This window comes from Numida meleagris, chromosome 3, assembly GCF_002078875.1.
Source record: "Numida meleagris isolate 19003 breed g44 Domestic line chromosome 3, NumMel1.0, whole genome shotgun sequence".
Taxonomy (NCBI): domain Eukaryota; kingdom Metazoa; phylum Chordata; class Aves; order Galliformes; family Numididae; genus Numida; species Numida meleagris.
In genome coordinates, this window is record NC_034411.1 from 110,173,947 (window position 1) to 110,190,730 (window position 16,784).

Sequence of the window (16,784 nt, forward strand, 5' to 3'; positions counted from 1 at the left end):
CAGTATAATCGTAGCCCCAGGCTACTGAAATGGTGGACACCAATCTGGATCTGGACATCACATAAATTTGTCCTGTGCCTTGCCAAGGTCCCACAGGACATTTCACACGTTCCTGAAGGAGATCCCATGTTTTTTACCACTTATATGGGGTCTCAGCAAGCAGCTGCAGGGCCCTGTTGTAGAGGAGGTGCACACCACCAAGCTAAGCCAGCACAGGTAAAGCCAGTGTACAGCTCCCTGGTGAATAACCCATGCCAAGAATTAGCCAATTCCGGTACAATTACCTGCTCAGCCTTCATTAAAAACTGAGGCCCTCGTCCTCCAGATTGCAAAGAGTTCACTTTTAAAGTAACAAAAGATCTCTAAAAAAAAAAAAAAGTGTTGGCAAACAGAAGATCTCTATTGCTGTTCTTCTTCCTGAAGAAAAACATTAAATCCTAACATATTTGTTCCCACTCACGCTCCTGAGGTTTTCAATCAAAGCCTTGAAGCTGTCCAAGTAGCTCATAAACTGGAACCCCTTTCTGATTCAAGTGTGCCCTCCTGTTAAAATTTTGGGAAATGGGATGATTAATTGATTTCCATCATCGGTCTCCCCATAAGTCACAAGCCAAGTTGCTATTTCAAGTTTCCATCGACAAAGATTTCATTATAAGAAGCCATAATTTTTAACCGGCACTGTGCAAACTTTTTAGACTTCAACCTGAATTAGGCCCATATGTTTCAGAAAAACGCACTGAGAGCAACTTTAGTGGGGAGGGAAGTGGTGAGGGGAGGGGGAGGGAGCAACTGGTCTATCTCAGTGGCTGAACAAACTTCCACCCACATCAGAGCATAAAGGGGCTCTGAATTGCTCGTCTTAACCCTTATCTAAACAAAATAAATCAAAAATACAATTTTCCGATTGACGCTGAAGGATTTGCTTTCTTAGCCAAAAAGCAATTTTAAACTCCCTTGCTGAGTAAGCTCTGCCCAGATACTGAACTCCGCCGAGAGTTCCCGGAGTCCAAGGTGGTATCGCTTAATTCGTCTTCTCGTGTTCTACTTCTGGGACAGCAATGTCCTCAAATAGCACCTGTCACAGGATGCAGTTGAAACCACAGCTAAGTGCAGCACGTATACCTGATGACTGGTAGATCCTTCCTCCAGTGGGTTCAACAAGTACTTCAAAAAGACAGGAAGAACGGGAGAAAAGCAGAATTGCTGTTCTTATTTCACGGGCTAGGTGTATTCCAGTACATAAACCAGTGCCGTGCTATGAGCTTGGGAACCTGCCCAAATAATCTATACTGTTTTAGTGTTTAGTCCAGGTCATGAGCTAGGGACTGTTCTTGACAACAGTTCCGAAATGGCCACCCTGTTCAACCAGCTCAAAGCAGGGAGAGGGACATGAAGATACAAAGCAGGTGGAGATGACTTGTTTTAGGCAACTGGACAGAGTTTTCAGCAGAGTAGAGGCTTCATCTTCATTGTGGTTCCCAGTGAGAGATCTGGAGATAGGAAAACTAAGAGCCACTCCTGTTCTGATAAACAAGGTCTACTTCCACTATGTTATTGTTGTAGAAGAAAATATCCTCTTTGCAGCTCTTCTTATATCAGCATATATCTTTGAGACCATTGGTAATGTCTGATCTGTTGTTGTCTAATGGGAATCTACTGGGTGATAAAACTGGAGAATAGCAGGATCACTGGGAGGAAGAACAAGAAATACTAAGGTGATAGCTTAAAAAGTCACCATTAAGCTGTGTGGATGAGTGTTGTGGCCAAACTGAAAACTGCTGGATATAGGGATGGAAACTAAAAAGCCTGTTTCAATCTATCTCTTTTATCTGTGACATGGCAAATCACTTCACTTCACTTGTATTCTTCATCTGCAAAACAAGGATAATTAACATCAGCCTCTCTAAAATGTTCTCTGAGAGCTGTAAGAAGAACAAAATGCACAAGTGCTAGGTAGTAAAGCTCTCACAGCTTCTTGTCTAGAGTGCCTTTTACTCTCCAGCTCTCATAAATAAAGATTACATCACTCAACAGCATGGGAAACTTGGAGGTAAAAATGCAAATTTAGAATGATTAAAAGAACCAAAGAGATGTGAGGTCCACCACTTGTCCTGCTAGGAGTTCCTAATGCTTAACTAAACTGTTAAGAATGTGGGCCTTGTTTTGCATCAGAATTTGGGTCCAGGCTCAGCTTCATTTACTATATTTTATGATGTCTGTCTGTACTTGAGCAGGACTTCTTCAGCACTGCTGTTTTATCCCTTCCTTCTTCATAAAAAAACCATCTCAAAACTTCGACTGTCACAAGCATGACAGATCAAACCTTCCACTGCAGCACATTTTCTCTGGCCCTTAAATTATTTTCCTGCCATTTTCTGCATCTTCTCTGTGCACCTTCGAGGCATGCCTGAGAGGTCATTCCCCACCTTGAAGCAAGGTGTAACAGGGCACACAGATCCACGCTGGGGACGTTCACCTTGGGGTGCCTGTTCACATCCCATCTCCTGGTTCAGAGGTGGAGCTGTGCTCCCCTGCACCTCGTGACATAGGAGCTGTGCTCAGACCAGCCTCTAGGCCTCTCTCCAGATTTCCCCCAGGTTTCTCTTGCATTTTTATTCATGGGGAGTTTCGTCCAAAGGCACGCTCTGATCCCAGGGTTAGCAACCCTACCTCAGCACGCTCTTCAGTGATGTCTGAGTCTTGGGAATCACAGTCAGTCAGTAGCAAGAGGGGAATTCAGCCAACCCTGTTAGTTCTGGAGGCTGACCTTGCAGGACTAATCTCCGTGGAGCTGTTTTTGCATCTCCGGTGCTGGCACACAGACATGTAATGTAGTATATGCCCTTCCCTATGGGACACTCCTCCATGAGTTCATTCCTGGCTTAGCTGGAGGAGCTGGATTTTACATTATTAGGTATTGAGTTGCAACATGAAATTACCAAAATGTAAAACATGGGAAAACATGCTGTAAATCACTTATTGGCAGGTCTCTCACCTCTTTACAAGTGCACAACTGGATACATTTGAGTCTTTTGGAATTTCCAAATTAGAGCCCAGAAGACCTTCCTGAAGAAAGGTATTTTCTACTGGCACCAGAATAATTTTATCTGAGCTAAACAACAGAGTTAATGTTTCAGCATTCACACAGCCGTTTACAGGCTACAAATCCAAATTTAATTTCACCTCCTTGTTGTACTGTGGTTCTGTTATTATTACTTTTTTACGAATGTTATTTTTCTTGTAACTCTCCTGCTTTGGTTTTTCGTAGACCCAAGGGACTGACAGTGAGAATGACGAACCTTTCACCTTCAGGTGAAAACGCTGATATCCTGAATGGACTTATCAGGAACTGAATGTACCTGAACAGAGCAAACATGTGTTCTTACTGTTGTGACCTCCAGCCCTTTTGTCCCCACTTCTTGCTACTCCCAGCTCGTGGTGACAAAGGATGTTCTGATGTGAGAAAGGGGCGATGTTGTGGTTAAGGCACTAAACTGGGAATCACACTCCTATGATTTATCCCTGGCTCACCCTTTCAGATGGGCAGGGAAGAGACATGCTTGTTGTTTCAGAATCTGTTTCCATGCCTGGATGTGAAGACAAGGTTGCAGACCGAAGGGTATTTCCTCAGAGAAACGATTTAGATTTTGGATCACAAATCACAGGACTCAGAAAGCAGAATTAAATAAATAATCTATAGGCATAATATCCTTCAGATGAATGTTTCCAAAATGCATCTGACTTGGACTCCAAACATGGTATTTGTTGCGTGGAAAGAGTTCAGACGACTCCATTGAAATCCAGCACTCCACACGAGAAAAGTGAACAGTCTTGGACCCCAAACCAAAATACGCTTTTTGCAAGAAGTTTACTCACCAAGACGCACGGGAGGTCACAGAAGGACACGCTGCAGCATTTGCCTGAGATAGGGAGTGATGGTGACATCAGGAAAGACCTCCCAGAAGTCACAGCATGGTTTGCCCTTCTGCTTGCCAGAGCTACAGCTCAGAACAGATAAGTAGGTTTGTTAAATGCAACTTCTTCCATTAAGAATCATCCCATCCTAGAATGGTTTGGAGGGGACTCTCAAAGACAGCTGGTTGCAACGTCACGCCGTGAGAAGGGACATCTTGCCTTGCATCACATTGCTCCAAGCCTCATCCAACCTGACTTTGAACACTTCCCATGATAGGGAATATAGAACATCTCTAGGCAACTTGTTCTGCTGCCTTATTATCTTCACTGTGAAAAAAAAATTGTGCAGACAAGGACAGAAAGCGCCACTTAGCACACAGCATGGAAAATGGTTTTGTTGGTAACAGCCACTGGAAAACACAGGGAATTATATCTTCCTAAGTTTTTGTTTCTCTGGACAACAGTCTAATTTTTGTCCACATCTTTAACTCTTACAATTTGTAGAGTTGGTGGTACACAGCCCAAGTGTGAGTTCTTATATTCCTGGTTTCCACTTTCCATGTATCAAAGATCTCTCATGAGCACCCTGTTCCTGTAGGGAGGAATTAGCAACTTGAGAGATGTGCTGCAGAAGTAAAGATGTATACAGCTTGCTGAAGAGTGCTGGCCAACATCCATTATCACAGCCCCCATCCTTCAACTCTGATCACCCCCAGTACCTACCAATATTAAATGAACAGCGTTTTTTAAATGAAGGGTTATTTGAATATAAAAGGAGTACCCAGATGTATGCATCAAGCTGGTTGCCTTCTTGATGTTGCTATGATCCATTATGAAAGAGGGGAGATTTAGATTGGCTGTAAGGAAGGAGCTGTTTGCAGTGAGGCGGTGAGGCACTGCACAGGGTGCCCAGAGGTGGGGCTGCCCCATCCCTGCACACAGCCAAGGCCAGGGGACGGGGCTCTGAGCGCTGACGGAGCTGTGCTGTCCCTGTGCATTGCAGGGCTGGCACTGATGGCCTCAGGGGCCCTGTCCAACTCGAATCATTCTATGATTCTCACTCTGAGCAAATGATACAAATCTGCTGGCCTTGCAAAGAGCACACCAGATCCCTGGGATTAGCAAGGTCTTTCCGTGGATAACTCAACATGAGGCCGATGTCCCGCAGGAACTCTTAGATCACAGCACTGGTTATGGAGAACACTGCATCTTAGTGCTTGAATTTGATGATGCTCCGGGAGATAAAACACAAAGTTATCCACATGCCATCAAATGTCTCAGGCATTTCAGAGTACTATTCGCTGATTCCCTCAGAAATTTATTAGCTCTACCAATATTTTCTTTCTTAGTTCTGTAAAGCAAGCTCCAACTCAGTTAGTATGGACTATGCAGAGCCTTGAAACCACATGTTTATTTTCCTAAGTTATAAAAAGTTTATAAGGGTAGCTGGTATCCTTATGGGCCACTGTACTGTGATTTGCTACTGCATTCCACACTGATACAGAAGAGCTCTGTGTTTTATACCAGAGGGAAATCCTTGTGATACAGCTGTCCAGCAGCCAACGAGAGTACAGACACCTTCAAAAATATATCCCTGATAAAAAGGGAATAACTGAAATGGCAGAAAACATCACTTCTGACCTTGGGTTTCACAATATCTGTCCTGTGATACATCATTGAACAACAAAGTCCCTTCATCCCAGTCATTGTTCTTTCTATCAACTAGATCACCATTCCTACCTGAAAATGCTGTATGTTCTATGCAAGTGCTCTGCAAGGACTATCTTTTTCTTTGTAGCTAACATCTTGCTTCAGGCTTCTAGTTTGCCCAACTTCATGTTGCTTCACTAACTTAAAGAGGTTTTGGTCAATTTGCACCAGGGAATCAAGAGACTGTTGTTCCTTTATCTCTTAAAACAGTGAGTACACAGCTGCACAGCCTGAAGAATTAGGTCAGTAAGTTGCTATGGCTGTCTGGAAGCAGACATTGAGAGCAAACAAGGTAGATTTCAGGAGAGAGCCTGGAATGTGTGAAGAGCTAGCAAAATTGACATAGATGCAATAGCGAAAATAAGTAATTTTACAAATCCCTAAACCACAATGGTTGGATTAGGGCCCTTGTCATACAATTCTTGGGCATGCGAACAATCCCTTTTTCAGTTGAGTTCATTTCATTAGCTTCTCTCAGCTACATAAATACTCATACTCTCAATGGGACTACTCACATCAATAAAGCAAGCAGGGATTGCAAACCAGTTTTAGTGGAACAAACCCAACCCTTGACTTTGATTGCATCCCTCACTCCTCTAAAAAAACTCAGTTTCCAGCTAGAATGAGCCCACAATCCCTGTGGAGCTCTCTTTCACCACTTGCAAGCACAATCCCAGTTATTTGTCTTGTCAAATCCGAAGGCAAACAGGACTCTTCCAACCTCCCCAACTTCACCTCCCTTAGTAAAAACAGTGCTGGGCCTTGAGCAGGCCAACTCTGTCGTCATTTGGAACTCCTGGGCATTGCTCTGCTCTGATTGATAGGTCCCCAATGGGATTATCATGCTCGCATCCACTCCTGGCATGCCTCAGCCAACAAGCAGCCCCTCTGAAGTCAAAATACCACTCATTGTAATACCATGAGTAATGATAATAGTATCAAAGCAATAATTAGTCCTCTTATTACTCAGCTGTAAATTGTTTTCTGATCAGGCTCTTGGCCAGTGGCCTCTGACACAATTACACTGTGTTGACCATGATTAATTCATTTAATTCATTTAATACAAATGCCATAGAAAATTGCCCCTTTGTATTTCAGATTCTCTTATGATTTTGATGGAGTTTTTCTTTTGCCTCCGACTCTCCCTGTTCATCCCCATTAACAGTGGAACACAGGCACAAGAGGAATCAAAAGCAACAAAAACCTGCTTAAAAACAAAATAGCGCTGGGGATCCAAGTAGGATTTTGCCAGCAATGTATTTCTTATAATTAGATGTAATTCTAAACTAGGTAAGGCAGTGTAGGTTGTGGGTGAGACAGGAGTATAACCTGAATGCATCAGAGCAACCAACTGAGACATATGGGTATTTTTATTAAAAAGCACACAATATTTCTTCTTGCAACACATTTAGATGTTCAATTTTTCACCGTAAATTCAGCCACTTTTGTCCTGAGACACAGAACCATCTGGATTTTTGAGTCTTTAATTTACAAAAATGCACACATCCAGAAACAGGTATGAACCTTTTACAAGAGCTGAAAGAGTTAGGCCTGATTTTCAGTACATGGCTACTGAGCACATGTTCAGGTTTCATGTGGTTCACCCTCTCCCTGCCCAGGTGTACAGGGAAAAGAAAAGGGAGATCAAGGCTTCTCCCCAAGTTGCAGGACACAAAGAGGTGAATTGAAACCAACCACCAGCCCCAGCCTGCTGAACTTCATCATTTGCACTGAACACCTTCTGCTTCTCTACAGCGTAGCTGAGAACAGTTCTTGGCCCAAAGAGTGGTTAATGTTTGGTAGGCTTCTAAAATCTCATCTGAAAAGCTCACAGAAGGAAAACTGCAGAGAGAAAAGGTAAGGTAGTTTGGTCTGGGAAGGATCAGATCAGCAGATACAACTATTTTAGCCTGATACTTCTGTTTCTGGCTTCTTACGTTAGCGCTTCTCATCTTACCCACAATATGCAACACAATCAGGACACCTAAACTGAGCCTGTGGCATTGAAACCTCTGCTGATGTGCTTTGCTTCTACACACATCCATCTGACTCAGCACATATCAGATCAAGGCTTCACAGTGCCCTAAAACGGAGGCGGCACAAACTCTTCATTTAGTGTCCTCAAGTAGGAAAAAAGAAGCAGGAAGACAAGGAGGAAGCTGAAGAAAAATCAGCTTCCCCCATTCCCTGCTATCACTTCTGACGGCTACAGAATATCTCTGAAGAGCTCTACAAAGAAGAGAAAATAAATACACACGACAATTTATGCTCCAGTTAATAAGCTCTTACTCCTTCAAGAAGAGACCAGGGGAGACACTTGGTCTCTAAGTGTAGCTGTGCTGCAGCAAGGAGGGGTTGCTGGAAGGAACAGCCGGGTTTGCATCTATAGGGGGGGAAAAAACCCTTTTTAAAATAGAAAAACAAATACGTTTTGCTTTGTTTCGTATTGGTTTGTGCTTTGAAGTACAGAGCCAGGAGCATTTTAAAATAAGCTTTTATGGAACGAAAGACCAAGGACACCTGGAGTACAGAGTGCCTCGATGCATTGGCTCTGACAGGAACCAAGTTCAGCACTGCAGCACTCACGCCAATGAAGAAGGCATATTTCACCCAGAGCTAGGCACCACAGAAACCATCTTCAGGATAAGAAAATTCTAGTGACATCCAAATCGACTTGCTGTCCAAGATCCCCTGTAAGCACTTGCTTGTTCAGTGTGAGCCCATGAATGTTAGGATTGTGTTTTCTGGGGAAAGGGAGAAACCTTTTACACTGTCATATAAATGTAATGAAATGTAATGTAATATATGAAAACGTGAAACTAGTTTCCACTGCAACTGTCTTGCATGGAACAGCATCTTGCCATTCATACATTCATATACATATGTGAGATACACATGTATATATTCTCATACATAAGCATGCTGTATTATTTAACTCAAAGCATAAACATGTGCTTAAGAAAGTCAAGTTTGACAGCCTGGAGACCTAATCTTTCCATTAGCAGCCTTCCATGTCTATTACCTTGTCTCACTGGATTTCCTTCTGTGTCACAGTGAAAAAGGCTTTTGCAGCAGAACAAGCAGAAGAACACTGAGATTTACATAAAGACTGTGTTTGATGTTTCAGGACGCAGCCGTGCCGTCGGCCAAGGGATGGTTTTCTCATAGAGGAAGAATCTCAGCTGCAATCATCATTCTTTTTCACAGCAGATTGCTAGGAGACTTTTACTTCCTTCACTTGCAATTTGTCCAGCTCAAGAGACTTACATGAGAAGGCTGAATTTAATATTGAACTTCGTATGTACTTTGAGTGTATTGCAAGGTCTGGAAAGCCAAAGGAGCACAACAATTTCCCACATAGCAAAGGGATGTCATAGAAGGGTGACATCCTTTTTCCCACTCAAACTGCCATCTCTAAGAAAGTCACTCAAGTGGCTCACCACTTTGGTGTTTGTACCACATCTACTTCAAATGCCTGCAGGACAATAAATTGTACTTTAAGCATTTTATTGAGTGCTATGCTAACTAGTACAGAGTTATTTTTAGGGGACTCTGCTCCGCTGAGTTTCATTGTCGGGGCTGAAAACTGAATTGCACTGTAAGGACTGAGACTGGATCATCAGCCTTGTCTATTAGGAGTTAGGGAATGAAGGCCTCAGCTCACTAACCATGTAATGTGGGAATAAAATGAGAACTGAAAGTGAGACATGGATCATCTCAAACGATTAATAATGCAAATAATTAAAGATATTTCCCTTTAGCTATGTGGATGAAAAAAGAATGCTCGTAGATTGAGTGGAACCAACGAGATGTACAGACAGGCTTGAGAATGATGGAAGAAGTTAGGGCTGTCTTTCTCTTGTCAGTGATGATGATGAACATTCCTGGACCCTGCAACAGCAGCGTCAGCACATCCAGTGTGGATGCAAAGTCTCGCCTGGGCCCTGCAGCTTGGCAAAAAGCTGGAGACTCTGTAAGTTTGGGATTCTGTGAGTTTTAATAAAGATTTTCAATGCATTTTCATCTTTGTCTCAAAGGTCAGTCTGTTTGCCAGATGTCAAGCCATCCTGCACAGTGCAGGGGGCAAAAGAGCTGCTCAAATAAAGGTTGTCAGAATTTTTATGCATTTTTCTTATTTTGGCTGACATTTTCTAAAATTATTCAGCCCGAGGCTGCATGAAGAATTTAAATCCAAATGGTTAAAGCCTGGCAAAGCTCTGAGAAACTGAAAACAGAGTCTTGTAATGGGAAGTGTCAGACAACCTTAATAATAGGCAACCAGACCCATCTGCAGTATGCATTGTAATACACTGATGATTGATGATATCAGACTTGAAATTTCACAGTTAAATAGCTACAGTGCTGTTAATCCTCCCTTGTGAAGAAGAACAGCATTATAGTCCATCTGGAATGTATGTACAATGTAAGATTGTGCTCTGCAAGAAATGTAAGATTGTGCCCATCACAACAAAATGAATTGAGAATAGAATTCACCTTACTTCTTAAAATAAATAGTAAAACTTGGACATCACTGATTGAGCTGACGTTGCATACCTCAGTTCAATGACCAGTATGGGGTATGGCAGCTTCCACACGTATTTATAAATCCAGGGGTTGCATTTTTTTTGCCATTAAGTGAATATTTGCTACGACTTACTCCCTAATTGATTGGGTTCAGGTTCCATCTGGACATTCCTATGATTGAACTTTACAGACCTAAATGGGCCAGCACAGTGCATTTCAGGGTTGAATGGAAGAAAGTCAAGAGGAACAGAGCGTTAAATGCAAGCACCTGGGTGTTTGTACTGGAAGCATGTGCAGCAGTCTTTCATGAAGTGAGCAGGAACAGCACCACGTGATGGCTTGACCAACGCAGCTCAAATTTTGTTATTCATGAATAAGCCAGAGGGCAAAAAAGTTCATAATGATATTTGTCCAAGCAAGAACTATGTAGGAAACTGCACTTAGCTCAGAGCTGTTCCCTCCGCAGGAAAAAAAAGGGCTGCATTTGAATACATTATTTCTGCTGAATTATTCCATTAGCTGTAGTCATCATAATTCTATCCTGATTTTTATGTAGCATACATAAGAAATTTCTTCATTACATATTGCATCTCCGCTTAATTTGTTGCGGCTGGAGACAGCGATTTTAATGAATCTGATTGTCTGACCAACATATATCAGCTAATGTTTGCTACAGAGATGCTGCAAACAAAAGCAAAGCTCGCTATGAACGTGAATTGTGAGAAACATTTTCAAATTGATGCACAAATAGATCCGTAGGCAAAACCAACGCTACGTGCTACTTGAAAGAGCAGTGACTTCATGGAACTACGCCAAGCCAGCTTCATCACAGTTGTGGAAAACTCCCTGGTACAGTGAGGGAAAGAGCTGAGAAGTGCTGCAGGCACTGCTGGACCCTGAGCACCCCTCTGCTGGAGCTGAGGCATGGAGCAACGCGCCCCACTGTGCAGCTCTGTTTGGGAGAACTCATGCAAATCTCTCCTTTTGCTTTGGTTTGTGTGGGGATATCCCCTTCTGAGTTTTGGTTTCCTACAAACTCTGTAAGTCAAAGCAAAAGCCAGCTAAAGCCAATGTGTTTCTCCTGGTTTCAGGTTGAAATCGCTCCATTTCACACAGTGTTCATCTGTAACAATAAACTGCCCTAGGTGCACTCAGATCTTTTTTTAAAAAAAATACTATTTGAAAAAATACAGTGTTTTTTTTTTCATCACAGTAGACCCAAAAGTCTGGGGCTGCTACAGTCTCCCAAACCAGATCGTAACGGATTCATCACAAGGGAACTAACTAGAAATAACACTTCCATTACACTGGTGCTAAGAAGAGCTGGCATAACCTGCTAGAGAGAAAGGGACAGGTTTGCCCTATATACACAATCAGATGGAATTGCTGTTGGGTTAATTCTACCCCAAATTACAGCATAGGTTTACCCCTAGTTTCTACTGCACAAACATTGATGGGACAGCTCAACCTGGAGACAACTGTACGCTGAAGAATTCCTCTTCATCCCACTCATGTACATTATTTCCCTTTTTACTTCCCCCTTTACTTACGACTACATTGATAGTGTCCCTGAATGAAAAAAACCCTGCAAATTAGAAAGTCCTGCAACTGTAGTATACTCCTACCTTGTTACACACTTGCTTCAAACCTACTTCACGAGTTTCCTTCATGAGGACTGGCTCCATGAAACAAATCTTAGGGGTAATAATAGGACCATAGAATGGCTTAGGGTGGAAGGGACCTCAAAGATCATACATTTGCCAATCACTAGATCAGGCTGACCAGGATCCCATCCAACTTGGCCTTGAACACCTCCAGAGATGACGCACCCACAACCCCTCTGGGCAACCTGTAATGGAATGGGAATTTTTGTTTTCTCAGATACATGTATACATTTAAATTTCAGCATTGATACAAAAACATATGAGACAAGGAAACAAGAAAAGAAAAGAAAAAAAAAGATCGGAAACCAAGATTTTCCAGCGTGGGTGCTCAGAGAGACTGCTGAGTCAATGCAAATGAGCAACATGTTTATCCAGAATGCTCAGTGCCCACTAAGGTAACCATGGGACACTGCACTGTAAGAAGTCAGGTCTGTCTCCTTGAGATGGGTTTAGTCTCGCGTCACTTAAGAGTTGAATCAACCAAAGAAATAAACTGTAGCCATTCTAGGCTCACTCCTGTAGTCAACAGCAATTTATCTAAACATTTCTGATATTTACTGGAGCTGGAGCACCTCTCCTACGAAGACAGGCTGAGGGAGCTGGGTTTGTTCAGCATGGAGAAGAGAAGGGTGCAGGGTAACCTCATTGCAGCCTTCCAGTACCTAAAGGGAGCCTACCAACAGGAGGGGAGTTGACTCTTTACAAGGACAGATAATGGCAGGACAAGGGGAAATAGTTTCAAGTTGAAGGAGGGAAGATTTAGGTCGGACATCAGGGGGAAGTTCTTTACTATGAGAGTGGTGAGGTGCTGGAACAGGATGCCCAGAGTGGCTGTGGATGCCCCATCCCTGGAGGTGTCTGAGGCCATGGATGGGACCTGGGCAGCCTGAGCTGGGGGCACCCAGCACACAGAAGGGGAAGCTGTGGGCTGTGAGGTCCCTTCTGACCCAACCACTCTAACATTCTACAATTCTATGATTCTATGTCCCCATGACAGAACCTGCTGTAAAAAAATGTGAGATGCTGATCATCACATGACTAGGAAAGCCATGTATCAGAAAAAGAAAAACAAACATGACATCCCATCTCCTCTACCAAATTACCCATTCCTTTCCCTTAGGTGCTTGATCTTCCTGAGTCCTCAGGTCTGCAGATGGAGTGCAGATTTTGCCATGACAAAGATGTCAGACAAACTCCTGATTCAGACAAGCATGAGACAAGCAGCAAGAACTCAGGTCCAATATTTGCTACAAAAAAAAAACATACTAAAAATGAACTGATACTAGACCTTAAAATGTCAGAGCCTCAGAGGGTTGGTCTTGGCTTAATCACAAAATAAGTACATTTCAGGGTGCCAATGAGAAAATTCCTCCATAACTTTGTCAGGCAAAATGTGTAGGTGGAAACAAAAAGAGAGGTTTAAATCCCATGTTTTCTGCTCCAGCTTCGGAGCAAAGGAGCAGGGCTGGAGCCAAGGCAGGAACATACAGCTGGTGAGAAACAGATATTCCAAATTGTCATTGTTTAAAATGCTTCTGTGAAGGTGTGGATGTTCCTCAGTGGCTTGTCCAGAAAATAGGGAACAGCTAGCTACTAATTTAGCTTAAATAGTAGCAGGATACTGCAAGCAGCATATGGGGATAGATTAGGCACAAATTTGCGCTCATTAGGTCGCTTACTCTCCTTAGATTTATAGCTGCAGTGTGGGTGTTTTATATCCCCCAGTGTACGTTCACAGTCTGTTGCCTTCACCATACTATTATTCATCACTATTTTTAACTCCAATTTTGAATTTCCTAAGAAGATTCAATAATTTTTAATTGATTTCTTTTAATACTAATAATAATCAGTGGATAAGCCAACGCTATGCCCTGCCTACCTGTGTGGATTTGGCAGAGGAGTGAAAACTCAGCTTTGGACTCCTTTGCAGTCTTAGCCATGGAGCCAAGGGGCTTATTGTAGACCAGTGGATGATTCAATAAATTTGCCACTGGCATTTTGAAGGATGTATATGAGTTCAATGCAAAAAGCACAGTGGAAAGACAGAGGTTAATGCTGAAAGTGAACCAGAGGTGTGGTATTTAAGACGACATACCAACTTCATTTGAGTCTCACTGCAGGCAGTGCCCTGCCACGTTGGTACCGATGGCTGCTTCAAGCAGTCAGATGTGCTTCAGCCTCAATCTGGGTTAAAAAGCCAACGAGTTCTTTTCAGAAGCACATTCATGTTACCCAACTACAGGAAGGAAAACAATCAACTTATTTTTTTCCACTGTGATATTTAAGATCTCGCGACCGCCGGATCCAATCTTGATCCTTAAGAAGAAATAAATAACATGTAATTTTAATCCAGAAGTTCCAAAATTTTGCTTACAACTTGAAGAAGTAATGAGAGACTGAAAAATGTTGCACAAAGGTTATCTTTCCTCAGGCTGCTGTGACTGCGTTTTTATTCCTCACACCAGTAGGAACAGCGATCTGTGAGTAGTAAGAAGGGTGGCATTGTAGGGGCAGAGATAAAATGTGGTGGGTATCAAGAATGTGTTTCTCCTAAGTGTGAAGTGAACAACAGCAACAGAAAAAGAGAAACTTTTTTTTGATTTTTTGGCCTTTTTTGAGTTTCAACCCCCTGCTGAGTGCAGGGTTGCCAGCCACTAGACCAGGCTGCCCAGAGCCACGTCCAGCCTGGCCTTGAATGCCTCCGGGGTCGGGGCATCCACAACCTCCCTGGGCAACCTGTTCCAGTGCGTCACCACCCTCTGAGTGAAAAACTTCCTTCTAATATCCAACCTAAACCTCCCCTGTCTTAGTTTAAAACCATTCCCCCTTGTCCTGTCACTATCTACCCTTGCAAACAGTTGTACCCCCTCTTGTTCATACGCTCCCTTTAAATATTGGAAGGCCACAATGAGGTCTCCCCAGAGCCTTCTCTTCTCCAAGCTAAACAAGCCCAGTTCCCTCAACCTTTCTTCACAGGAGAGGTGCCTCAGCCCTTTGATCATCATGGTGGCCTTCCTCTGGACCCCAAGCCCAATGGATCCTCTGGATCCCCAAGCTCCCCTGGATTCCCAAGCCCAACCCCAACCCATCCCCACCATGCTCACTGACCATGTCCCTCAGTGTCACATCTCCATGGTTCTGGAACACCTCCAGGGATGGTGACCCCACCACCTCCTGGGCAGCCCATGCCCATGCACTACCGCTCCTTCTGAGAACAATTTTTTCCTAACATCCAACCTGATACAGAAATATATTTTATTTATTAAAGAAATGGTAAAAAATAAACTAAATTTCAAGTTAAATGCGAAGAGTATTATGGCATTGGGGAAGGAGGAGATAACTCATTTATCATTCAAAATTGATATAATTAAATGAGGGAAAAATGAAAATAGAAAATGTTGACTAAAAATAGGGTGTAAATGTTGTACTGTCGCTAAGCATTAAAACAATCTATCCAGGCATGAAGCAATATTTTTGAAGAACTTATGGTAAAACTAAGGTCTCCTTAGTCATGTGAGAAGTCATGGATGTGGGAATAATCACAGGGTCGGGGCTAAAACTAGAGTTATACGTTTGACTTGAGGTGTTTCCCATTAGAGTATCCACCAGTCTTAAACCTAATCCACGATAAATCCTTTATCCACAAATATGTCAGCATTTTATCTGTCTTCCCAAAGATTACTCTTCGTCTTTTAACTAAAAAAGAATATAATTCATAAAATCGTAGAATTACCAAGGTTGGAAAAGACCTCCAAGATCATCCAGTCCAACCAGCCACCTACCACAGTATTTCCCCACTAAACCTGGGGTGTTCTCTGAAGGACTCCACCACCTCCCTGGGCAGCCCATTCCAGCGCCTGACCACTCTTTCAGAGAAGTTTTTCCTAATGTCCTGGCGCAACTTGAGGCCATTCTCTCTCACTCCTTCCTCCTATTTGCAGTATTTGCTTTTCACCATTTTAGTTTCCTTTCAAACCAAGTTTGACACACACTGCTCTAACATTAGTGTTTCTTTTGGCTCGTTCTCCTTTCCTAGTCTCTAGCTCCACTATAGGAAGGCGTGAAATCCTTGTTACTGAGTGCAGCAGTAAGACTGACAGAGAGATCATGTGATGCTTTGGGCCTTGAGTCTGCCATGACCCACAAAGAGCCCAGTTAAGGACTCAATTCAGCAAACAGCTGAACTCCATGCTATTTGTGTGCCCTGCTAGAAGGTAGTCTGTCTAGTAAAGAAAGATGTAGGAAGAAGCTTCTGGAGAGGTAAGACCAGCACATTGCTGATATGGGTCACGAGCATCTCTCTGAAATACGCTTCTATCTCCATACACTCACTGTCCAGCCGCACTCAAGGCAAAAACTAAGCCTGAGCCCTGCAGATTGCTGCTGTTGCTTATTTAGCATGATTGCTACCAAAAGACTCCTGTGCTTCCCATCTTTCAGATGGCAACAGCATCAAGCAAGACTAACCATATTTAAAGAATCACTGGTCTTTCTCATTAGGATCCTGTAGGATTTGGTTTTCCAGAGCTGCAGCCTCTCCAAAGCCACGTTAAAAATAGGCTTGGTAATACTTTTCACATTTGTAGGCTGTCACAAGCAGTTAGTAGGGAAGAAGTCATTCAAACACACATGACTTTATAATTAAGGCACCTAACTCTTATAAAACCCATTTTTCACAGAAGCAGTGACTTTTAATAAAGTGCAGTGGAACTGCGAGGGATTCTGTGGTTTCTGTGTGCAGGTCTTGCGCGAACATTTCGACCCTCAGCCCTGACCACAGAGACCACAGTCATCAGGAGAATATTTATTTCCACCCCAGCACTTGTCTGGTCCCATGGAAGAGCCCTGGACAGGGGGCTGTGAGGCCAAAGGCACCGTCCCTTGTAGGAAGCCTCAGTTTCTCCATCTATAAAGTTGAGATGACTTCCTCCTTAGAAATCTGCCTTGAGATGTAGGGATCCCATAGGATGG